General features: G+C 45.8%; 1 protein-coding gene across 4 annotated transcripts in view; it reads right to left on the bottom strand.

The window, feature by feature from the left end:
* The window catches only part of MCTP2 (multiple C2 and transmembrane domain containing 2), a 237,312-nt gene extending 218,455 nt beyond the window's left edge, over window positions 1-18,857 (bottom strand). For 2 of the 4 annotated variants that reach the window (XM_019460153.2, XM_019460154.2), the window contains exon 1: window positions 18,706-18,857. The gene's annotated coding sequence lies outside the window, so the exon portion shown is untranslated. The remainder of the gene's footprint in view (window positions 1-18,705) is intronic. The other 2 variants (XM_019460150.2, XM_019460151.2) reach the window with 1 other exon arrangement.
* Between the last annotated feature and the right edge of the window lie 6,556 nt (window positions 18,858-25,413).

Below are 25,413 nucleotides of genomic sequence, written 5' to 3'. Positions count from 1 at the left end.
TTTATCCAAGGGATACAGGTGTGCCGTTTCGAAGGGATACACGCACCCCCATGTTTATAACAGCACTATCGACAATAGTCAAAGTATGGAAAGAGCCCAAATGTCCATCGAGGGATGAATGGATAAAGAAGATGTGGTATATATACATAATGGAGTATTACTCGGCAATCAAAAAGAATGAAATCTTGCCATTTGCAACTACGTGGATGGAACTGGAGGGTATTATGCCAAGTGAAATTAGAGAAAGACAAATATCATATGACTTCGCTCATATGAGGACTTTCAGAGACAAAACAGATGAACATAAGAGCAGGGAAGCAAAAGTAATATAAAAACAGGGAGGGGGACAAAACGTAAGAGATTCTTAAATACGGAGAACAAACAGAGGGTTACTGGAGGGGTTGTGGGAGGGGGGATGGGCTAAATGGGTAAGGGGCACGAAGGAATCTACTCCTGAAGTCATTGTTGCAATATATGCTAACTAACTTGGATGTAAATTAAAAAAATAAAAAGAAAGAAACCAGGATACTGGCTCCTCCAAAAATGAAACAGGCTTATAATATGTTCCAGCAATTCTACTTCTGGTTATATTCCCAAAAGAAGTGAAAGCAGGGACTTGATGAGCTCTCTGTACCAACCCATCTTCACAGCACCATTCTTCACAATAGCCAAAGATGAAAAAAACCCAAGTCCATCATTGGATGAATGGATAAGCAAAAGGTAGTACATACATAGAATAGAGTATTATTCTACCTTATAAGGAAGACAGTTCTGACACCTGCTACAACATGGATGAACCACGACGACATTATACTAAGTGAAATCAGGCTGTCACAAAAGGACAAACACTAAGGACTCTACCACATGATAGTCACATTCGTGGAGACAAAAAGCAGACCGGTGGTTGCCGGGGGCTGGGGGGTGGGGGTTGCAGGGAGGGAAAGATGGGAAATGGTGGTTTAATGGGTACAGAGTTTCAGTTTTGCAAATGAAAACAATTCTGGAGTCGGAGGGTAGTGATACTTGCCCAAGAATGTGAATGGACTTAAGGACTGAATTGTGTGCTCAGAAAATGGTTAAGATGGTAAACTTTAGTTTACCAGCATTTGAAACAAAATCTACATTAAGTTTTATCACTTAAGTGATGAGGCCGGAGTGAATACACAGATCCGTAAAGCGGTACGTTTAAGAGGTTTAAGAGGTTCATTAGGTGAAATAATAAGACATATGTTCCTACAGGAGGGTCCGAACCCCAGGGGACCACGGGTGCCAGAAAAGGAAAAAAAAATACATGCAGGCTGAGTGGTGGTGGAGACTGAGGAAAGACAGAGACAGCACAGGGCTAGAGGTGGCCCGATGTTTTCAAGAGACGCTTCTAGCCTACATATGTACGTGAAATTTCCACCGTATTATCAAAGGGCCACTGCTTTCAAATCATTGTCCCTAGCCACCCTTCTTATGTCATTATATAAATATCAACATATTGCTTCTCATTTGGATAAAATATTTGCTAAAACTTGACTATGAGGACATTTTCTACTGCCTCTCACTCTATAAATACTCAACATCAATGCACATTTGATAACACGATGGAGGGGTGCCTGGGGGGCTGGGTTGGTTAAGCGTCCGACTCTTTATTTCAGCTCAGTTCATGATCTCACAGTTTGTAGGGGTCGAGCCCCACCTCAGGCTCTGCATTGATAGCTCAGAGCCTGGAGCTTGCTTGGGATTCTCTCTCTCTCTCTCTCTCTCTCTCTCTCTCTGTCTCAATAAATAAATAAACTTAAAATAACACAAAGGAGACAGCTCTTCCCCCAAAATGGATCATTTCTGGGGCGCCTGGGTGGCGCAGTCGGTTGAGCGTCCGACTTCAGCCAGGTCACGATCTCACGGTCCGTGAGTTCGAGCCCCGCGTCGGGCTCTGGGCTGATGGCTCAGAGCCTGGAGCCTGTTTCCGATTCTGTGTCTCCCTCTTTCTCTGTCCCTCCCCCGTTCATGCTCTGTCTCTCTCTGTCCCAAAAATTAAAAAAAAAAAAAAAAAAAAAATTTAAAAAAAAAAAAAAAATGGATCATTTCTGTACCAAAGTTGTTGGGCTATGCTGTGTGTCGACTGTGCTATCTTGGTCCTTTCACGCTGAATTCTATAAATAAGCATAAAAAATCAAAATATATTATTTCAGGCCAGTTTTCTCTTAACTTTATGACTGTTCTCTCAGTGATTTCACCTTGCAGAGTTCATGTCTGCATGAGTTCAGACCCTCACTGAGTTAATAAAAGGAAAACTACACAACTCTCAGTTCCCCCATTGTAAGGTACAAATCCACTTAGATAAATTTGTTTTCAAGGCTATTCCATGGTGTTAGTTCTTTGGAGAGGCCAGTGATTTGCCTTAATGTACTTTTAGACTTCAAGTATATTAAAGAAAATCCATGCTGGAGTGCCCGGGGGACTCAATCGCTTGAGCATCTGACTTTAGCTCAGGTCATGATCTCACGGTTTGTGAGTTCAAGCCCCGTGTCGGGCTCTGTGCTGACAGCTTGGACCCTGAAGCCTGCTTCGGATTCTGTGCCTCCCTCTCTCTCTCTCTCTCTCTCTGCCCCTCCCCCACTCACGCTCTGTGTTTGTGCACTTTTCTCCAACAGAAAGGGAAAGTTCAGTCCAAAATCATCTTAGATGACAACCACATTTCTGATGGCCAACCCAGATCAACCGATTGGTAGTGGCCTGATGAACGATTACGGCAAATGATTCTGAGACTCAACAGGAAACACAAAGTCATCAGCATGAATATCTGCCCTGGGCTTCAGAAAAGGGAGCAGTGGCTCTATGCCAGTGAACTGCCATCTGTCTCTTGGCACTAATATCAAAAACATAAATCCTATCTAAGAATCAAGAGTATTCTAAGACTTTCCTCAGAATGATCAACTCAAGAGGCCTTGGCAACCCAAAACACGACAGAGCTAATTAGTTCTGCTCCAACAGGCAAGATAGTAAAATCCAGGCATACAGCTTTAGAATGTTCTAGAAATAAATTCTTAAAAATGAATGCAGTCACTTCATTCACCTGGTGCAGATGCATGAGGGAATTATGACAGACATTTAGTTAATCTGTTCTGTTATTAGGCTGTTAGAGTTCTTATTTATTTGCCATTACCTGTTTTCATGTTCACTATCTCATACAGAACAGAAACTTCCAGAGGGAAAACAACCTGTATAAATATCTATCTACACAAGTGTTTGAATGGCATCTGGGTTTGGGTTTAATATTTTGTAAATTGTTGCCTTCCTATAAAGTTTTAATTCTGTATTACCAGTATTTTCTGTCCTGAAGGAGACAAAATACACTGCTCTGTACTTAGAGTTAATCAACAGAGAACCAACTGAGGCCCCTGTGGCAGGGTCGAGTTTCCAGAGCATAAAGGATTTTGAGTCAGACACTCGCACCATCGCAAAGCTGCTCTGGCTGCTTTGGTTCATTTTCTGTAAATACCCAATACAATTCAAAGCTTCATAATTGACAGAAAAAGGCTACAAATAATCCATAGTTGAAAAGAGTCACTCTGAAAGAAGATGAAGCTCTAATTTCCAGCACGTATCTTGACACAGTTGACGGAATCTTTTTTGTATTTATTTTATTTCTTCTTTTCATATTGATTTATTTTGAGAGAGAGAGAGAAAGCACGAGGAGGGAGGAGCAGAAAGAGAGGAAGAGAGTGAGAATCCCAACCAGGCTCTGCACTGGCAGCACGGAGCCTGCTATGGGGCTCGAAATCACAAACCATGAGATCGTGGCCTGAGCCAAACTCAGACGCTTAACCGACTAAGCCACCCAGGCGCCGCCCAAGTGGTAAGATCTTGACCGAGTGAGAATAGGACAGTGTGTCATTTCCAAAAAGCTAACAGCATCATGTGAAATTACGTATGTTTTAGCCATGAAAGGCAAGCTAGAGCAAACCTCGCCACAGCCCTGGGCTCACCCTACCAGCCCATGTAATGGGCAAGTAAAAACAGAAGGAGCTCTTGTGGGATGCAAAGTTCTGTCACCGTGGGCTGTGAGCAAGGAGGATAACTCACTGAACCCACAGTGAAGACCCCGCCCAGGAGTGGTCATCCTTTCCATGATGTTCAGTCTTACCGGGTCTGACAGTAACACTTGCACGAAGGAGAAAGCAGCAGCCCCCAACGAGGGGGAAATGGGTGCAGCAAACATTTGGGGTAAAAGTCTAGGGATGTTGTTTTGTTGGTTCAGACCTGTCAGTGACATAATCTGTTCTCCCAGGGATCAAACACTTAGCCCTTTCAGGTCTAGACCAACCATCGCCTCTTTAGGGAGCCTTACCTTAACCCTAACCCGAATCCTCAACCTTGCCCTGACCTTGGCCCTCTAGTATGAAACTGCACTTCTTTTGCATAATCTCTTGTCACACCTGACATTCATCATGGCCTCCAACTTAGCTGATTAATTGATTTGGTCTTCCCCCATCCACTCCCACCCCCCCCCCCCATAATAATGAAGTCCTCTGAGGGGATGAGACTGTGTTTGCCTCGTTCAGCCCTGCATCTTCAGCACCTAGAACAGTACCTGGCACACAGCAGTTAAGTCTGGAGGGAATGGGAATGAACGAATTCATTCGGAGGGCGATTCCTTCTACTACTATCGTGACGGGATGTTTACCAGAACTCCAAGCCTGCACAGAGACCGGTATATTCCATCAACCCAAAAAGCTCCACTTGTATTAAGCTTTTTAATAAATGTTTCATTATCAACTGATGTTGGGTAACATATTTATTGCTCTGTGATAAGTTGTGCGGGCAGCTTCCATGCACTGGGTACAGACCATTAAATCAGTAATGGCGGCCAGTCCTGACACAGCCTTGTTAGAGGCCCTCTTTAGAGGCTCCTCTTGTTGAGGATGGGGCACATTTTATCTGCCTGCACCCTCCCATCTGGGTTTCCCCAATCATTTCATAATGGAACGATCTACCCGTATCGCCTTTATGAAACTGCGATCGGCAAGTTGACAATGAAGCCCGTCAACTCCAGCAAAGAAAGGAGCCCACATAAACTAATCGTTGAAACTATCCACCAAGGGCTCCAGGGCCCCCAAACTGGGCATGACGGCAGGTCTACAAGGCCAGCTACTGTTCCCTCCTCCCATCAACATTTGGATTTCAGTAAGCTGAGATCGCTTTCGGTCCTGAGACAGCTAGCGTCCCCAAGAGAAGAAAAGACAACAGCGGGGACCTTCAAAACATATGCACAAGCAAGTGATTTACGTGCATTCCGTCACCTGCAAACTAATTCAAATGTCTAAAGCAAATGTGGAAAACTGCCGTGAGTGAAATAAAACGAATCATATATATACACACAACCAAGCCTGTGTGTTAAGAAAGTTTTGGATTTTTTTAAACACAGATTAAAGGTTCATTAATGGTTCATTTAAAGACGATGTCTCTCCACCTGTTATGACACATCAAAGTGACATGTGCCCAGATCACTGAACTTTTTATCTCAATGCCCAAAGGGGTTACCCACTATCAGGAAGTAGTCAGCGCGCATTAGCGTTTATATGGCATTCCATTACAGCCGCATTTCTCAAATGAAAAGGTAAAGCACACTATTATCCATATTAAAACCATCTATCTTTTAAAAAGGTTGTATCGATTTCTTTTTCCCCCCACGTCTTGGATTCCATCAATGTCAGCGCCAGCTCGATGAAGCGTACCCTGTCTCAGCACAACTTCGATGGATAGCTCCCAAATGAACTCACCCAACGGTCTGGGGTCTCTCATGGCGTGCACTTTGCAGCTCATTTCATAGACTACCAGCTAGAAAAAGGCATGGAGCGATCAGAAACATCCGAAACAAACCTCCCCGTGGAGCTAAAATGATGCAAGTGCATTTTTAAATACGAGGCAACCGTTAGGGTCAGCAAACATGACACGTTTTAGTTCTTTAGAGCTAACACCAGCCTCCCGCCATTGAGGTTTACCAAAACAACAGCAGGCAGGGCGTCACCTACCAAACTGCGGGTATGTTGCCGCTGAATCCTCATTACCCTATCAGGTAGATCCTATCAGAAGCTTTATTTCACACATGGGCAAACTGAGGCACAGGAAGCTTAAGTGACTTGCCCAACGTCACACGGTTCACAGGTACCAGAGCCACGCGCAGGCCTAGCAGCCCAACTTTACGTTCTCATTCTTTATGCCACCTTGTCCCTTCCTCGGTCTCTATCACCCAGCTTCCTGCTTCACAGACGTTGTTCCTAAAAGGGGCAGCACAGTAAAGGGCCTACCGGCAAAATTCCAGGAGGCCAGGCGGTGTGGGCGGAACAGACATAAACAGTGCCCTTCTCTCCCCAGCGACCTCAGCATGACTTTGAGGGTCACTTCCTCCCCAGACCCAAGCCACATTTTCCCTCCGCTTCTCAGTCCAAACAGAACTCGCCCCCCCCCCCCACTTTAAAACCCTCTCTGCTCCCAAGACGGAGCCTCTAATAATCTTTTCAGGAAGATCTATCTCGACTCTCCACGGAGCTATACTTTTTTGAAAGCAAGAACTGCTTTTGTTTTCTCTACGGCTCCATCGAAACACGAAATCCTGGCTAATCAATACTTTTTTTTTCCCCCTCTCTTTTTAAGCAATCAGAAACGTAGGCTATGAACCCAACGAAGCCACTGATTAGGTGTCACCTTCCAAAGTCAACCTTCCGAGGTATTAATTCGTCCACATATACTTAGGAAACACGGTCTGGTTTCCCCAAGGAGCGGCGGGGCTCTCATCAAATGATACTGGAATCACCAAGAAAATGCAATCAATGCGTGCATGCCCAAGACCAGCTTTCTCACGTCAAGACTTACTTTAAAATGCAAAAGGGAAGAACGCCTTAAAAGTGAAAGTAAAAATCTAAAGTTAAGAAAAGAAAAAAAAAAAAAAAGGAGGGGGTAGCGTCTCAACTCTAAAAATAACAGCCTCAGGTTGAGCAGAACGGACTGGACGGAGAGGTCAGCTTTCTTGCTCCCTGAAATGTGTCTCCAGTTAATTTCTGAAATGCTGCAATTTACTACCAGCTCCTAGGCAGGCTGTCTGTCCTATCTTTTCTCATTCTTCTGGACAGAAGGCAGCATAGAACCAAACAGCAACAGCACAGAGAGGTCTGATCTCTGGGCAAAAGCTGCCGTCACACTGGAGGCACTCGCTTATCCAAATGTCTGCTGCAGGCTTACCTATGGCCAAGTAGCCAGCCTCCTCCTTTTCCTTGAAGAATAGGAATGAATTTACGATCCGTTATATACAAGGCACTCTTCAGAGATCGTTACTCACACTCACATCACCCCCACTGACGTGCGTGCAACTCCATTTTACAAGTGAGAAACCAGAGCTCTGGAGACACTTGACGTCCTAAAAATGGCAGAGCTGATATCTGAGCCCGGGATGTGTCTGAGTCCAAAATCAGGGCCCTTCCCAGTAACTGAGTCACGGTGAATCAAGGGAGTCATAGTGTGAAACTCCATCATTGCTGTACTGGGGTGGGAGCTTCTTAAGTGGTCCCACCCCTTGCCTACCCTCACCCGCAATGGCCTCCAGGGAGGCTTACTGAGTGGAGAGAAGAACTTGGACACTTTCCTCTCTGTTATCATTGATTTGTTTTCAATTTTTTTAATGTTTATTTTTGAGAGAAAGAGACAGAGACAGAGACACAGTGCGAGAAGGGGGAGAGGCAGAGAGAGAGAGGGAGACACGGAATCTGAGCTGTCAGCAAAGAACCTGACGTGGGGCTCGAACTCACGAACCATGAGATCATGACCTGGGCCAAAGTCAGACGTTTAACCAACCGAGCCACCCAGGCGCCCCTCTTCTCTGGTATCCCTTCAAGCAGCATGCATTGTAGGGCTAGTTCTGATCCCAAACGGAGAAGATGCTTGGCTCATAACATCTGAAACTAAATACCAAGAGTTTTTAAAAGCTTTAACAAGTTAAGCCAATTACAAGTATTTTTAATATTCTCATGTCCAAGGATGAGCTTTTTTAAGTGACATTTTAGGGACCACAGAAAAAGGCCTGTAATTTCACCATCCAATTAACCCTGGCAAGATCTGTCTCAAGTTATGCCTTTAGGAAACTGTAATTGTTCAGAGGCACACAATGAAAAGTGACCCAACCTAGACTAGACCATCTTCATAAGGGAACAACTAGTAAGTTTCTACTGCTGATTTCCAGGAAAAAAAAATATTCATATACCAGCACATAGTGCAAATATACATATGGACGTAAAAGCAGTTTTGCTCTATAGTATTTCATACATGCCTTATCAAGAAATGTTAAAAGCAGCAATAAAACCAATGATTTATAAGCACTAAGACAGTTAACTTTAACCCACAGCCACTAGCAAAAAACAACAACAACAAAGCAACAGAAAATTTCATAACCAGGGGCTGGTCTTCTATCTGGCCAGATTCAGGATGTTACTACAAACCAGAGAAACCACCAAAATCATACCAACAAGACACCCAGCACTGCTCAGCAAAATTTATATCAAAAAATAGTTTAGGGGGCACCTGGGTGGCTCAGTCAGTTAGGCGTCTAGCTTTGGCTCAGGTCACGATCACAGTTCGTGGGTTCGCGCCCCGCATCGGGCTCTGTGCTGACAGTTCAGAGCCTGGAGCCTGCTTCAGATACTGTGTCTCCCTCTCTCTCTCTGCCCTTCCCCCACTCGCACTCTGTCTCTCTCTCTCTCTCTCTCTCTCAAAAATAAACATTAAAAACATAGTTTAGCAACAACAAAAACAGCTCATCGTGCATTGCATATCATGAAATGACTGACTTCGAATTGGAATGAATACAGACAACACTGATGAGTGCTTTACTCAAAGGTGCGTGAGGCTGTGGACGGGACAGGAGGGTACAGGTGCTGGGCAACTTTGGTTACGTCCTGCAGCTTTAGCGGAAAGGCGAAATACAGCCCTAAAGGAAGTATAATGAACAGAGCCTGAAATATGTTATTTTTTACTTCCTTCTGTGTTCCAAGAGAACACAGACTATCTAGATTAAAGGAAGGTTCCTAAGAGGTATCTCAGAAGTCCCCATGGGGACAGGCAGAATATTCAGCAAGAGTAACTCTAGCAAGCCCCCATCAACCAGAATATCAACCGCGTCTGTGCACCGTGGACCCCTGAAAGATCTCATTTGGGCCTAATGCTTATACATGAACCACTAGCAAAAAAGCACCCAGATCCAATCAACACTACCACAAGAATTTTATCTGGGCTTTAAAATGTCAACACCTGTATATATTTAAAAGCTGACATCAATTCAAAAACATAAAACACAGTGAAGTTGTTCTCAGGGGTTTGTTCTCATGTGGAATTAACCGTAGGGTTTACACGTAAGTGACTGCTTGCTTTGCTACACAAATTTATTGTAACAATGATGTGTTTAAGGCATCACTTGGGTCAGATGAAAGAGAGAGACCTTTCCACAGTGTCTAGCTTCGTGTATTCACAGTCTCCTGGCAGGAAATTGCTCTAACGTGTCTCATTTATCAAGATCCTGCCAAATCCGTCTCCAGAACAGGGTTTAGCAGGATTCCAAAGCTTTATCGACGTGGCTTTTAAAGCAGCCTCTGGGACGAAGCATTGCAACTCTGCACTCAGCCTGGGAAAGCACAAAGCAGTTGCTTCCAAACCCACGACACAGAGAAATACCTGGAATGGTAGATGTCATGGGTCCTGGAGACTCTCTCTAGTTTTGGGGTGAAACAATTTCGCCGGAAAATAAGTCAGAGTGGAATGGTTAAAATAGCCCTGGCTCGGGGCGCCTGGGTGGCTCGGTCGGTTAAACGTCCGACTTCGGCTCAGGTCATGATCTCACGGTCCAGGAGTTCGAGCCCCGCGTCGGGCTCTGTGCTGACAGCTCAGAGCCTGGAGCCTGTTTCAGATTCTGTGTCTCCCTCTCTCTCTGCTCCTCCCCTGTTCATGCTCTGTCTCTCTCTGTCTCAAAAATAAATAAACGTTAAAAAAATTAAAAAAAAAAAAAATAGCCCTGGCTCTTGGGATGGAGTAGTAGCGGGAAAAAACTAAATTTCCAACCAACGAGGTGACCCTATACAACTTATTCTCTGATTCTCAGTGTTCTCATCTATATAATGGGGACGGCTCCTATCCAGCAGGGTTCCTGAGAATGAGATATGATGCCGTCACCCAGCAGCTCAGCATGTCAGGTAGCTGGCACTTGTTGGTATGTTCTATAAACCAGGGAAAACGAAAAACTTCCACTAGAAGAGAAAACATCGATGAAAAGGCATATATTGGCAATGAACTCAAAAACGAAGCCATCAATTATTGATTTACAATCTTTTTTCTTAAGTTTACCTATCTGGAGAGAGACAGAGATAGTGTGAGTGGGAGAGGGGCAGAGATAATAGGGAGAGAGAGAAAGGGAGAGAGAGAATCCCAAGCAGCCTCCACACGAATAGTACAGAGCCTGATGCAGGGCTCGATCCCACAAACCATGAGATCATGACCTGAGCTGAACCCAAGAGTCAGATGCCTAACGGACTGGGCCACCCAGGTGCCCCACGCATTGACTTATAATCTTAAGTTCATGGTGATAAAGGCAGAAATTGACACAAAGCGGAAAGTCAGAAAGGAAGTAGTTAATAAAACAACCATATACCAATCTGTTATTAATGACCAGGGCCGCACCTACATGTTCAAACTCTTTTTGTTTAATCACATAAATAGTTCACGATGTTTAGAAACAATTCATCATGTACCTTCTCCATTCTGCCATGTCTTCTGGTTCAAATATTAACAGAGGAAACTTCCTGAGAACCTTCTTTCTCCTTCCTTCCTGAAGCTACGTGTTTTGGGGGCGCCTGGGTGGCTCAGTCAGTTAAGCATCCGACTCTTGGTTGTGGCTCAGGTCATGATCTCACAGTTTGAGAGTTTAAGCCCCTCGCAGGGCTCTGTGCTGACAGTGCAGAGCCTGCTTGGGATCCCCCCCACCTCTCTCTCTCTCTCTCTCTCTCTCTTTCCCTCCCCCCACTCACACTGTCTCTGTGTCTCTCAAAATGAATAAATAAAATTAAAAAAAAAAAAAAAAAGCTAAATGTTTCTGTGCCAGCTCAAATAGATCTAAGAGAATTAAAGAAATACCAGAGAAATTCTGCCTGTTTAGACAGGCCTGAAAGTGCTGAAAGCAACTTCCTCCCAAGATTCCTCCAAGAATCGCCAACACTAAACTGTGTTGGAAGAAAGTGCACGGCAAACATACCAAAGAGGAAATACGGGCGGAGAGCAGCACAAAGACTTCGAGAAGGGATAGAGACAGCTCGTGATAGGGCCTCTTCCAGCAACAGACAAGAATCCTGTCCAAGTGAAGCGTGTCAGTGGGATGACAAACAAAGACAGACAGGTCTGCCAGAAAGACAGACAGACAGGGAAGGTACGCAAGCCTGCAGGACCTCTGGGCCCCGGCTTACTCAGGAGGAAGCAACAGGAGGTGGAAGACTGATCCCGAAGGCCATTTTCAGAGTAGAAACCTAGGAACCTGCATGTACAATAATTATGGAATGTTTTACATTAGTCAAGACTGTGAGAGCAATGATGTTGGTTACTATGGTCCCGGTAATATAGAGTCCTTTTCTTTTCTTTTTTTTTTTTTTAAATGTTTATTTTTGAGAGAGAGAGAGAGAGAAAGAGAGAGAGAGGAAGAGGGGCAGAGAGAGGGAGACAGAGGATCCTAAGCAGGCTCTGTGCTGACAGCAGAGAGCCCAATGCGGGGCTCGAACTCAAGAATCTTGAGATCATGACCTGAGTCAAAGTTGGACGCTTACTCGACTGAATCATTCAGGCGCCCCTAGAGACCTTTTCTGATATACTAAGTTCTCAGACTAGACCCCAACATCTTTCATAATGTCTAAAATAGTCCCCTTCCAACCACCACCAAAAAATAAATAAATAAAACCCAAATTATTACATTATCACCGCAATCATTATTTTTGTTCGGTCTGGTTTTTGTTTTATTTCTGTAGTGCCACCTTGCTCGCATCTTGGATCCCAACACGGTGACAGTCACACAGGTAGGTTCGATACTTTCTTTTTCTAGTTTTCCTGATCAGGTCACAACCTCCCGTGAAGATTTCTGACTTAATGCACACAGATGCTCCTAACCTTGCAGTTCCTCAAAAGCATTCATCCAGCAACTTCTGAAAACGACCTCTTTGTTCTTTCCAAACTTGGCTCCAGGCTGGGGCCCCGGCCCAGAGGGATCTCTGCCCGCCACTGGCTAACGCCAGCTGACCATTCCTGCCAAGTGTAAACAGCCCTATCTCTGGAGGCCGCCCCTCAGTACTTGGCTAGCACCTTGTGCAAACAGCACGCTTTACTCTAGTCACTTGCTAAGCTATCCGACTTTGCATCTTTGTAAACTCTCAGGGGCCAGGGAGCTACCCGTCTGATTCACAACAAAAACCTTAGCACATACTGCCTGTAATATAGGCTCAATTACTAGCCTTTGGATAAAAAGAGCACATACTTATTCATGTCAACCACTTTGTAACACATGCTTTAAACACGCCTTTGGCTCCACTCTGACCACCTAATCCCGCCTGATATTCTGCACAGATATTAATCTTATAATATTGGCAGCAGCAGCATCTACCAAACAGCATTGGCCAACCTGTATGACCTAGCAAATGATACAATGAGTTAATCTGTAATAAACATGATATATATATATGTGATAGATGAGTGCTTTTAACAAGAGAAAATAACTAAGGGGATAGATGGTAAGCATTTTACCTTAGGACAATTACATGGACTCAAATTCTGAAAGCAAGCTTTTCAGCAAGCCCCTTGTCACTCTCCTGCCCTTGTTTGCTGTTCCACCCCACAGCCCTCCTCCCACGGGCCAGGCTGTCAAACACGTGAAAGGCCAAAGTGAGCAGAGAATGTATCTCCACCCTCTGAAGAATGAGCGGAAGTAAACCTTTTTCACCTTTCCCATCCAAGGAACTGGAATTTGTTCCTATCCTGCGTTTGCCAGGAGAAATGTCCACGTTTCCTTTGCAACCCGCTTCTCGCTTATGTCCTCTCCTTGGGAGAGACGGCGTTATTCAATTGTTGAGATTACTCAGCCCCTTGAATTATTCAGTTGTTATATCAGCTGCATTATTCAATGCACTCAAACCTCTACCCTGGAATCAGCCAGACATTTCAAACTCACAGTGTCCACGAAACTCATTATTATTTTTTGAAAACAATCTAGTCCTGACTTGCGACGCTGGCACCAACCTAGGGGCCCAAGGCACAAACCTCAGCCCCCATACTCCCTTTCTCCCATCACCCACATCCACCTGGTCACCTCTGCCACGTCCAAAACACTTCCCCAGCCTTCAAACACCCCTGCTTCCCTATTGCCTTCAGCCAAGCCCTGCAATCTCTCTCCTGAACTAATATAATTTCTTAACTCCGTTCCCACTGACTCACTGCCAGAATTAGGGCAGCTGACTCCATTCAGCCAAGGTACTGCACAGCAAGTTTGTCCCTATCCCTCTGTGGGGATCACACCTGTCCAGCGACCACCGTATTTCCTTCCAGTGCCTAATATCAACACTTAGCGCAACGAGGCAGGCAGCAAATGACCATGTGAATGAACGAATGCATGGCTGAGACGGCCAGTACTCTCAGAATTACGTTCCGCTGCCTGCCATAGACTCAAGTTAACATTGGTCTACGCATTTGTCTCCGGACGGGAACCGAACACACGGTAACCTGAGGTCCGCACCCAAAGGCAAACCATCGTCCGATACACTCACACATGGACTCACATCTATAGCTGTGTGGTTTGTTTGGTTTTTTTCATGCTGCCTGAAATGATGGAGGTATTCCACGATAAGAGGCACAAAATTGCAGGTGCGCCTGGGTGGGTCAGTCAGTTAAGCATCCAACTCTTGATTTCTCCTCGGGTCACGATCTCACGGTTCGGTTCATGGGTTCAAGCCCTGCATCAGGCTCCGTGCTGACAGTGCAGGGCCTGCTTGGGATTCTCCCTCTCTCTCTCTCTTTCTCTCTCTCTCTGCCCCTCCCCTGCTCATGCTCGCTCGTTCTCTCTCTCCACTTAAATAAACTTTTTAAAAAATGTACAAAATTATGGGGAATAATTGTTTTCAGGAAAAAAACCAACCAAACAAACAACCGTGACCTTGCAAAGCAAGCATAGGTTTTCTAGATGCCTTCCAGGACATGATGGACAAACACACCATCATCTTCAAGCCCTCTGTGTCCTGGGCAGGGAACTGGCCTTTGGAAGAAAGGCCTCCATGCTAACAGATGAAGCTCACATTCCAAAACAAGGCCACCTTCCACAGTCACCCACAGGAGAAATCCATATGAGCCCATAATCATGCCAGGGAAAGAGGCATCTTCTGTGTTACTCATCGTGTATATGCAATCGTGCCCACTTGTTTAGGGAGCCTTAGAAATTCACACTAGGAGGGACTGACACCATTCTTCCTCTGTCCTCCGGCAATGTGTCCCTAAAGAAAAGCCTGTTGACCCCAAGTGATCAGCAAATCACCGTGGGTTGTTAAACAGGGCCATTCCAGGTAGACTTCCAGCCTCTCCGACAATGCCCGTCCACAGCAAGGACACGGATGCAAACTCTCCCGGGCAGGAAGAGGGGGAAGGCGCCTGAATCCTGGCTGAACCGCCTTCCAGCTGTGTGCCCTGGGACATTACCCTGGCGTCTCTGGGCCTCGGTTTTCTCAAATTAAATGGAAGTGTCAACAGGCCTGCTTTGTGGGCTTGTATTCATGATTAAAAGAGTTCGTATTTCTTAGCACAACGCCTGAGTACAATCTAGGTGCTCAATAAATGTCAGTGATCATACTATAAATGATACCTCTATGCCAATCCCAATATATGAGCTTATATGCTCCCCTTATTCCATCTATGTCCTACCAGTGCTCGTAAATACGAAGAGCGGTGGTTCTCAAACTTGGGCATAGACCAGAATCATCAGGAGGGCAGACTGCTATGCTCCAGACATAGAGTTTCTGATTCAGGGGGGCCCGGGATGGGGCCTGAGGACGTGCATTTCTAAGAAGTTAATCCCAGTGGGTGCGTTCAGCTGGTCGGGAAGGACACGTTGAGAAGCACTAACCAAGGGGGCCTCACGGCAACCATGGAGGAAGCGTGTAGGTCCAAACCTCCAGGCCTTCTACAGCCTTCCACCTTGGACCCTTTCATCTCACTAACTCCACCAACAATTCCAAACTCAGTTCAAGCAATCAGGAGCCCTCCAGGCTCTAGGCCAGCACCCACAACACTGTGCTGTCATAATGAAACCGGCTCCATGACACCAGGAGCTCGGTGACAAATACGACCTCACCAGAGTCAGTGCTTGGGACAGAGAAAACCCTCAGTAAATGGTGACTGGGAGAGCCAAGCAAACTGAAAGGTCCTGGAGTCCAGCTCTGGGCCTTCCTCTTGGGACTGATCACTAGGTATGAAATGCCGAGTCCCCGATAAGACCAGTATCCCTCCCACCCCAGCCACGGGCCTCAACTCCACTCAGCCAACCATGAGTCCTTTGCCTCCCTCCAACCACAACTTGGTCTCTTACTCTATGAAGGTAGTGAAGTTTCAACTTCCTGCCTCTTACTGGCCCCTACGAGGGCTACAAGCTGCTAGGAGATGCTAAGTGTTCTCAGGGAGAGAGGGTTGCAATCAGGAAGCATTTTTGCGTAAGTATTTCTGGTAAACTGCCCAAAAAGATCTCAGCAGAGAGATGGGAGCCAAGATGGCGGAACAGCATGGAAGTTTTTTGTGTGTCTCGTGTCCATGAAATACAGCCGGACCAACACGAAACCATCCTACACACCTAGAACACTGATTAGAGGATTAATACAACAATCTGCACAACTTGAACCACAAAATTCAGTAGGTACACAGCGCGGAGAGGTGAATTCGGGGAGCGAGAAGCCGCAGGGGGTAGGGAACCGCTTTTGTGGGCGGAGAGAGGACGGAGACTGGAGACTGGGGGGGGGGAGAGGAGAATAGGGAAAAGCACCCCTCCCCAAAAGCAGCTGGAGAGGAAGTGGAAAATTGGAGAGATCTCAGCAGAGACAAGACAGGAACCTCCAGCAAATGGTTATCATTTCTTTTTCCATTCTAAATAAGCGTCCACTTTCCTAACACATTTTGCGTTGTTTTTCCTAAAAAGCATCCCCAAATCGAAAAATTGAGATCTGCCCATTTCACATCTCATGCATACTCTGCTCCTGGGCTCTTTGGCTTTTCTGGAAATTTCTCGAATTCAACACTCTCTGCCTCTTCGTTAGAGCATCTCACCAAGCCACGCACACTTCTACAAACACATTCTAGGCAGGATTTCAAATACTCCTAAAGAGGACTTCAAGGTGTGCTGTCAGCCTATCAGTTTCACTGTCACATGAAGATAGAGAAAATAAAAACTGTGCCAGGCACAACCCAGGCAGAAGATCCCACCTGATTGTCTCAACACAGGCAAAAAGCCTCCCTTAAACACACACAACAACAACAACAAAAAACACCACTACTTTATTTTCAACACCTTAAGATAATTTAAACATGAAACCCCTCAATTTCTGTGTGTAATTACTCACAATCAGAAGGAAGGTTTTAAGAAAGCAAGTTTTGAAATATTACTTAAAATTCAAAGGCTTACTGTCATTCTCATCCTCTACAGTATAATTGCAGTTTGAAAATCACTTTTGTGGTTTACAGGAACTTAAAGAAATTATGAGCTGTTATGGATCATTCTTACTCAAAGGCTAAACTTGGGATATTAGGATTTCTTCCCAAACAAGCACACTGCAGTACCCTACACTTCTAGAGATTTAAGGAAAAATGGGTACATCTTTTAAAGTAAATGTTATGTATATTCATGTATGATTATAGATTTACACACACAAAGTCCTTTCTAGGTGACGACGATGGATTCCATTCATCTGGAAGACATGAAATCCAGCTGCAAAAATGTTAAAAGATATGAATAATATGAAAACTGGCTGTCACCTCAATGCGTAATACACAAGGAATGCCTACAAAGTTTTACTGACTTGTCCCAGTCGGATATGTTGGGTCCTTAAAAATATGTTAAGGAAGACTCATAATAAATTCTGTATTTAAAAAAAAAAAAAGAAGAAGAAGAAGCTGTTCATCTTCTTGTCCCAGACTGACCATGGTTCAACCACACAAAGAGAATAAAAGCAACACTCATACACGACAGTGACCTTCAGTCCCAGGACGTGGATTGTTCTACGAATATAAATTTGAGTTATTTTCCATTAAATCTGCCAGATTGACACTGTTGGCCTCACAGCACTGTGGAGTAGTGAAAAAGTATGCGTTTTGCCCTCGGACGTAGTTACCTGCCACTCTCAGGTGCACTAACAACCTTGAACGAATTGCTGAATTCTTCCCTGCCTGTACCGGGGGAAGAATACCTATGGTGTGTATTTTATGCAGCAAGATAAAGTGCCCAGCATGGTGGATGGTGCAGAATGGATCCTTAACAATCTTATTTTAAAGAACAGGTTTGATCGTCCCTGTCCGGTGGGTGGCAGGCCAGGCTAATGACAGTCTTCAGACATTTGCATTCTCCCTGCATTTAAATGCTTATTAGCAGAGATTAAAGAGGCGTCCCTGTGCCATTGCCCTTTCTAAACACCCACCTGTGAGGAATGAGTGCCCTAAAATGCCCCCTTCGTCCCAATACCCTTGCTACCAAAAGCACACCAACCTGGCTCCCGCAGAGGTTCGCCCTTAACAGGCAGACAACAAATACTTACTGAATTCAAATGCTGCTGACCCAAACAAAAAATGAAGGCTAATGGAAACCATAATCCATAGACCTGTCTGCCTGAAGTTCCGTTTCTCGGGAAGCAGCTTTTGTAAAGCTCTAGGGTTCACCTGGAAGCTGTCTGGGAGCCGTAAGTGGCCCTTGCCGAGGTAACTTCCAGCCCACACTTACGTAAGGACCCACACGCCGCCGAAACCCTCAGACACCGCACACAAGTTCGTTAAGATGTTTTAACCCCTTTAAGGAAACGCAACCATCTCTAAAAGCCATCAGCGCCCCCAATTTGCCTAACAAATGGACAGAGCGCTGGGGAACTAACTCCTGAAGCAATCGCCTCTCAAGTTCACCATCACCACCACCGTATTTTTTTTTTTTTTTAACGTGCGAGAGACCCCTCTGTAACCTAGACAAGTCTTCTAAAGCTTTCAGCTGTCGTGCAGCTGCGCTAGGCACCAAAGCAGAACCTCCAGGTCTCCAAGGAGGGAGCGCGTCAAATCCCACCCAAATGAGGGGCTGACCTCTGCAGAAAGAGCCCGGGCGGTGGCGGTGACCGACTCCACTGCGCCCAGAGGGGGCCAAAGGTGTGCCTTTTCAAAAGCCAAGAATTCCTGCGGCAGGCTGCCCGCCCCTCGTGCGCTCTCCAGGACTAGCCGCCGCGGATTGCTGCCTCCCGTCCTTGCCACACCTTCTGGGTCCCGGGAAGGAGTTTCCCTGGATTCCCATCCTGAGCCCTCAGGGTCCCCGACCCCTCTCACCTCGGTGGGGAGCACAGACGCCCACCCCGGGAGAGAGCAGGCGGCGCCCCCGCGCCCCTCCAGCGCGCGCTGCCAGGTGCGCCCCGCACCGCCCCTCACCTGTCCGAGGTTGCGTCCCCGGGGGCTGCCGAGGGGTCAAGGCGCGCCCCTCGCTTGCCGGGACCCGCCGCGGCTGCCGCTCGCAGGCGCCAGAGGAGCCGGGACGCGGCGGGGGCGAGGGCACCTCCGGGGCCGTGCGACTTCCTTGGCCCCCGCCCGCCAGCCCCGCCTCCAGGGGGCGGAGGTGGCCGCGCGTCACCTTGGAGCCACCTCCCACCTAAGCGCGGGCGCGGCCCCTGGTGGCTCTGGCGGCTGCTGCCTCTGGGCACCCGCGGGGCGAAGAGGAAGAGATCACGCTGAGCTGCCTCGTCCGGCCCGGCTGCCAACAAAAGGAAGATGCGTCCCAGCAGCGTGGCGGTGACTGGGCGCGGAGTTCACCCGCGTTTTAGTGCGAAGTGAGGAAAGGGGACAGCTGTGACTTGCGAACTTGTCATCGCAGAGTACCGTGTCTTCGCGGATACGCAGAGGAGTGCCCCAGGGTGCCACCGCTCCCTAAGGGATCGGTGGGGAGGGCGCAACCTCCGTGTTTACCACCCTGACCCTGGCAGGAGATACCAGGCACCACATCCAGCCCGTGCCACGTGGGCGCGACTGTGGGTGCAAAGCGGCCACCCAGATGCGCTGAGCTCTTTGTTCTCTGAACCTTGGTTCCTCGTCTGTAAACATTAGGCCGATCTCAGTGCCCAGTGCGCTGAGAACTCGTAGGCAGGGACCCTTAAAGACCGCTGGGTCCGATGACTGGCGCGAAGGCGTTCAGCAAATATTTGCCCTTCGATCCTTTCCTTTGAATCCTTTTTCTTCCTTCCTCTCCCCTTCACGCTAAACTCTTCTTCTGTTTACTCTTAATGTCTGCCTGGTCAGTTTCTTTCCCCTTCGATAAAGGAGCCCCTGTCTACTGGGTACAGAGTCCGTCTTGCAGGTGGCTGAGGAGGAGATAAGGAAGGATAGGAACCCCCGCCCCCACCGCCTCCCGAGAGGCCAGAACCGCACACCCCTCAGCACCCCCCCCCACCCCGTATCAGAAATCAGCTACAACAGAGGTATAGGAGCTAACCTGGGTGTGGGACAGACCCTGCGTCCCACAGGTGGTTGTGGGGAGTAGGTGGCCTGTGAGCTGGAGAGTTTAATTGGTGTCATTGGTGGTTAAGCAGAAAGACCTCATCAAATCCTGTCTTGGCAACAGATGCTATAAACCCGCCAGTTCACTTAATGCCTCTGAACGTCTACTTTCTCATTAATAAACTGGGATTCGAATAATAGCTGTTGTATAGATTCTGAGAAATAATTAAATGCTTTTCGTAAAGTACTTACCGCAGTGTCCTTAATAGGCACTTATTGAAGGTTGGCTACTGAGCAGGGGCGCCTGGGTGTCTCAGTCAATTAAGCTTCCAACTCTTAATTTCGTTCAGGTCACGTTCTCAGGGTTTGTGGGTTAGAGTCCAGCTTGGGGCTCTGTGTTGACATCCCAGAGCCTGCTTGGGATTCTCTCTCTCTCTCTCTCTCTCTCTCTCTCTGTCTGCCCTCCCTGCTTGGGCTCACACACTCTCTCTCCTCTCTCTCTCAAATAAATAAATGAACATTAAAAAAATAACGGTTGGCTAATGATGATAATAGTATGGTCAGACATGGAGGGGCCCAGGAAGAAAAATATTTAGAACGCATGAGCCCTTGGGCAGAAACAGAGCCGCCCTCTTCATGAAAAGAATACTTGAGGTGCCTGGGTGGCTCAGTCGGTTAAGCATCTGACTTCAGCTCAGGTCATGATCTCACGGTTCATGAGTTTAAGCCCCAAGTTGGGCTCTGTGCTGACAGCTCAGAGCCTGGAGCCTGTCTCAAATTCTGTCTCCCTCTCTCTCTGTCCCTTCCCTACTCGTGCGCTCTCTCTCTCTCTCTCACTGTCTCTCAAAAATAAACATTAAAAAAATTGTTTTTATTTTTTTAGATTTAAAAGAATTTTTTTAAGTTTTGTTTATTCATTTTTGAGAGAGAGACAGAGAGAGTAAGGGGGGGGTTGAGCGGAGGAGGGGCAGATAGAGAGAGGGAGAGACAGAGAATCCCAAGCAGGCTCTGTGCTGTCAGCACCAAGCCCCACGCGGGGCTCAAACTCACACACGTGAGATCATGACCTGAGTCGAAACCAAGAGTCAGATTCTTAACCGACTGAGCTACCTAGACGCCCCAAAATTGTTTTTAAATAAATAAAAGTTTAAAAAAAAAAGAATATTTACAGTAGCAGCTACTGGTGATGAACAGAATCACTCACCACTTTCTGGGCTTGGCATATAACACAGGTTCACATTTAATTTTCACAAACCTGTGAAGCAGTCCATAATATCCCTAGTTTAAAATGGGGAGAATTAGCCTCAGAACCATGAAATCCCTGGGCTGAAGGTATGAGACAAGTTACCAGCAGAGTCAGAGAAAAGTCACCTGGGACCTATAGAAAATCTGGGATTTTCCCCCTGTGGCCTCCCTGCAGATGCATCACCAGCCTTAGCGAGGGAAGGTTCCGGAGGGAAAATAAAGGGTAGAAAGGAAAGGAAAAAATAAAGGAAGCAGGGAAAGAGCCTTAAACAGGAGAAGTTAACAACCATACCTTAGAACCCACTAATAATACAACAGAATTAAAATAGTGAGTGAACCCACACAAAACGCTTTTTGCTTCCAACTCCTGCCACAGTGGGGTTCCTGTTCTGTGGTTCTTGTAGCCCGACCACAAGTTGAAAATGACTAGCGGCACTTTTCAATCATTAAATGCTGCAGAAAGTGAAACATTTGAAAAGACAGAAATCTAAGGTCACACCTTCTCATCTCTCACCACGATACATTCTTCTGTCAAGCCTCCTTGAAAGTTTTGCTGTTGTTGTTGCTTTTTTACTTGTCCAGGTACATTACCTGCCTCTTTCTAGCATGTTCCATCCAGGAAATAATACTGTTGCTTTAACCAACTTGACCTCACCATGTAACCACAAGAAGCACTTAGAAGAGAGGTTGGACTCATATATGTGGCTGATAAATGTTCAATACACTGTTGTGCATTGAATTTCTTTATTTTTTTTAAATTTTTTTTAACATTTATTTATTTTTGAGACAGAGACAAACAGAGCATGAACGGGGGAGGGTCAGAGAGAGAGGGAGACACAGAATCTGAAACAGGCTCCAGGCTCTGAGCAGTCAGCACAGAGCCCGACGCGGGGCTCGAACTCACGGACTGTGAGATCGTGACCTGAGCCGAAGTCGGACGTTTAACTGACTGAGCCACCCAGGCGCCCCGAATTTCTTTATTTTTATGTTTGTTTACTTAGTTGGGGGTACTTTATTACTTTTTTTTTAATATAATTTATTGTCAAATTGGCTTCCATACAACACCCTATACTCATCTCAACAAGTGCCCTCCTCCATGCCCATCACCCATTTTCCCCTCTCCCTCATCCCCCATCCACCCTCAGTTTGTTCTCTGTATTTAAGAGTCTCTTATGGTTTGCCTCCCTCCCTCTCTGTTTGAATTTCTTGATGTAAGCAAGTTTTGAACCAAGTCTTATAGGCACTGTCCGTGATGTTGTAATGGTTACTTTAAAAAATTAAAGTCTCCTGTCTTCTCTGTCTGGCCTTCTTAATTCACATGAATATCGAGTTATTTAGCCTCTGAAGAAACAACCGTAGTGTCAATATGATATTTGTGGTGGAGATTTCCCACTCTCTACATTTATATTAGAGTCCTACAAATACAATTGCTTTTAGATGCTAGACAACATATGCTAGGGTTATGGCAGTTTAGTAATTTCACCTGTTCTTTTCCATTTTGAATGGCAGATGTGGCTTCTACACACCCCATGTGCTCCTTCGCTACCACAGCTGATGCTTCCTGTCATATTTCAGAAGCACCACAGAGCAGGTATGTTAGCAATGTCACTGTGCCTGTTTGAATCAACAATAGCCATTTAAGTAGGACAAGTGCAGTGGCTGTAGTTACCTAGAGTCTCTGCCCATGGAGTTAAAAGAGTCTTTTCTAAAAGAGGGATGATCCGGGTGCCTGGGTGGCTCAGTCAGTTAAGCATCTGACTTCAGCTAGGCTTGGATCATGACCTCGTGGTTTGTGAGTTCGAGCCCCGCATCGGGCTCTCAGCTGTCAGTGCACAGCCTGCTTGGATCCTCTGTCTCCGTCTCCCTTTTCTCCTCCTCTGTTCATGCTCTCTCTCTCCCTCTCTGTCTCAAATAAATAAGTAGATAGATAGATACATTAAAAAATAAATAAATTTAAAAGAGAGATGATCTTGTCTATAAATGCCTAGGAGTAAAAGCTCCAATGCTTCTCTGCTCCTAGGGGATCACAACAGCACTCCTGTAAGATCCTACCAGAGCTGGCCATGTGTTCGATCCAATCCAGCTCTACTTGGAGAACTCAAAGCTCATCTTGGGAATAGAAGTCCCTTGACTTGCTTCTTCTCTTTTCTGGGCTGATAAAATCCAAATTAGAAGAACAATCGAGATATAAATACATACATCTAGACCTACTAGGAGAAGAAATCAATGCCATGGTTAAGGCCAAATTTAGTCCTCTCGCCAAGTGACAGATGTCTACCAAGTGCCATAAGGAAGCATGTGTACTTTGCTACCTGGCCTTGAGAAAATAACACTCCTTTTATTGTTAGTGCAAATAGTCGTTGTTATTATATTTGCTCAGTTTGATTTTTTCTTATCATATGATTGTCATGACAGTTTGTAGAAAGTGTATCCCCTTTTTATAGTGGCAGGGGTAGAGAGACCACATTTAGTGACTCACTCCACACCTAGCTCTGCCACTTAACTAGCTAGGTGTTTTCCTACAGTTGGTAAGAAAAAAAAAAAAAAGAGTGGTTGGTAGGGTTTCAGTTTCTCGAGCAAAGGAGTGGCCCTAACAGTAAAGGAGTCTTCCTTTCTAATTACTCAGAAGGAAGACATTATAAAATCTTTCTTTGGAAACCAGTATCAGCATTTAATTGTCTTATTAATACTAAGCATATGTAACAAACTATTTCAAATACCCAGACATGTATATGACACAAATTAGCTGGAAACGTTCGCAGGTAGTAACTTGCTCAAAGTTACATTGGTATAGATATTACAGTTTTCAAGGGTGAGAATTTCCATGGCCAAGATGAGCATCTGGTAATAGCTGCTTTTAAAAAGTTAAAATTATTGGGGTGCCTGAGTGGCTCAGTTGTTAAGCGTCCGACTTCGGCTCAGGTCATGAGCTCATGGTTCATGAGTTCGAGCCCCACGTCGGGCTCTGCGCTGACAGCTTGGACCCTGAAGCCTGCTTCGGATTCTATGTGTCTCTCTCTGTCTCTCTCTCTCTCTCTCTCTGCCCCTCCCCCACTCACGCTCTGTGTCTCTCTCTCTCTTAAAAATAAATAAATATTTTTTTAAAACAATTTTAAACTTAAAATTATTAGAGACATATCCGGGTCGATCTTAGAGCCTTAGGTCCCTATTTATCAGATAATCAAAGCAGACACAAATTTATTTTTTCAGGTGAAGCTTGACCTTGCTCAAGGGTACTTCCTCATCACCAACATTTTTATGTCTGGTGATGTAAATTCCATCCGGTTAGCTAATTGCTTAAGCTTTCTCCCAGACGAAACCAGACCAAGAGAGAGCGTTTCACACCATACAGCATTGCTGTGGCCCCACAGAGAGTCACATTGTTGGATTGTTCTCTAGTGTGCTGTCATTGGCCCTAGCGTGGAGCATCTCAGAATCTGTCTTGAGAAGTGGGTTGTTGAATTTGCACTTGGAATGTTGGCCAGGGTTATCGTTCTTAAATCCCAGTGCTTGTTTTAGGATGATCCAAGGTAGGGGTGCCTGGGTAGCTCAGTGCGTAGAGCACCCGACTCTTGACCCCAGGGCTCAGGTCATGACCCCAGGGTTGTGAAATGGATCCCTGCATGGGGCTCTGCACTGAGCAGGGAGCCTGTTTGAGAGTCTCTCTCTCTCTGCCCCTCCCCCACTCACACGCATGCTCTCTCTCTCAAAATAAATAAACATTAAAAAAAAAAAAAAGATTCTCTCTCCCTCTCTCACTGCCCCCTCCCCCATTCATGCTCTGTCTCAAAAAAAAAAAAAAAAAAAATCCAAGGTAGAAGTTGTCAGTCAACTCAGGAATGCAAATCTAGGCTTTTCCACAGGCACTGGTTTGTTTGTATCCCTGAGTTCTGCAAATAGCACAACTGAATTGTTTTTCCTTTCTCATTTGACTACTAAACAACCCTCAGAGTGACCTACCTTCTGTCAAATTTTCAGCAATGCTTTTATGTATATTGTATAACAAAGTTATATTTTTCTACCTGGACTGTTTGTTGTAAGTCTGAATTGAAACTGAAGGAATTTTCAGGACTGGAATGTTAGAGTAATAATTTTCTGGGCAAATAGATGTACATTCGTTGACACATTCACCCACACAGCTAACATACGCTAGGGTCACAAACTAGGATGCCTACAGGGGCCAGGCAAGTGAAATAAACCCGTGGTTGGCCACATACAAGGAAACAAAGGCTGCAGACGTCATACCCACCCAAAGACATTCAAAGTCAAGTAGTAACTCTGTGCTGGCCACATAATGCAGGTGGGTAGAAGTCAGGTGGCTATGTGTATCCCCTGACCAACAAGGTGTCCAGCTCGAAGGTCATCGCTGTGGATAGAACATAAATACGATTGCTCCGGCCCTCC

This window comes from Panthera pardus, unplaced genomic scaffold, assembly GCF_024362965.1.
Source record: "Panthera pardus isolate Hobbes unplaced genomic scaffold, ASM2436296v1 HiC_scaffold_24, whole genome shotgun sequence".
NCBI classification, from domain to species: Eukaryota; Metazoa; Chordata; class Mammalia; order Carnivora; family Felidae; genus Panthera; species Panthera pardus.
Note: the sequence above shows the minus strand (reverse complement) of the source record. Positions and strands in the feature narration are given on the sequence as shown.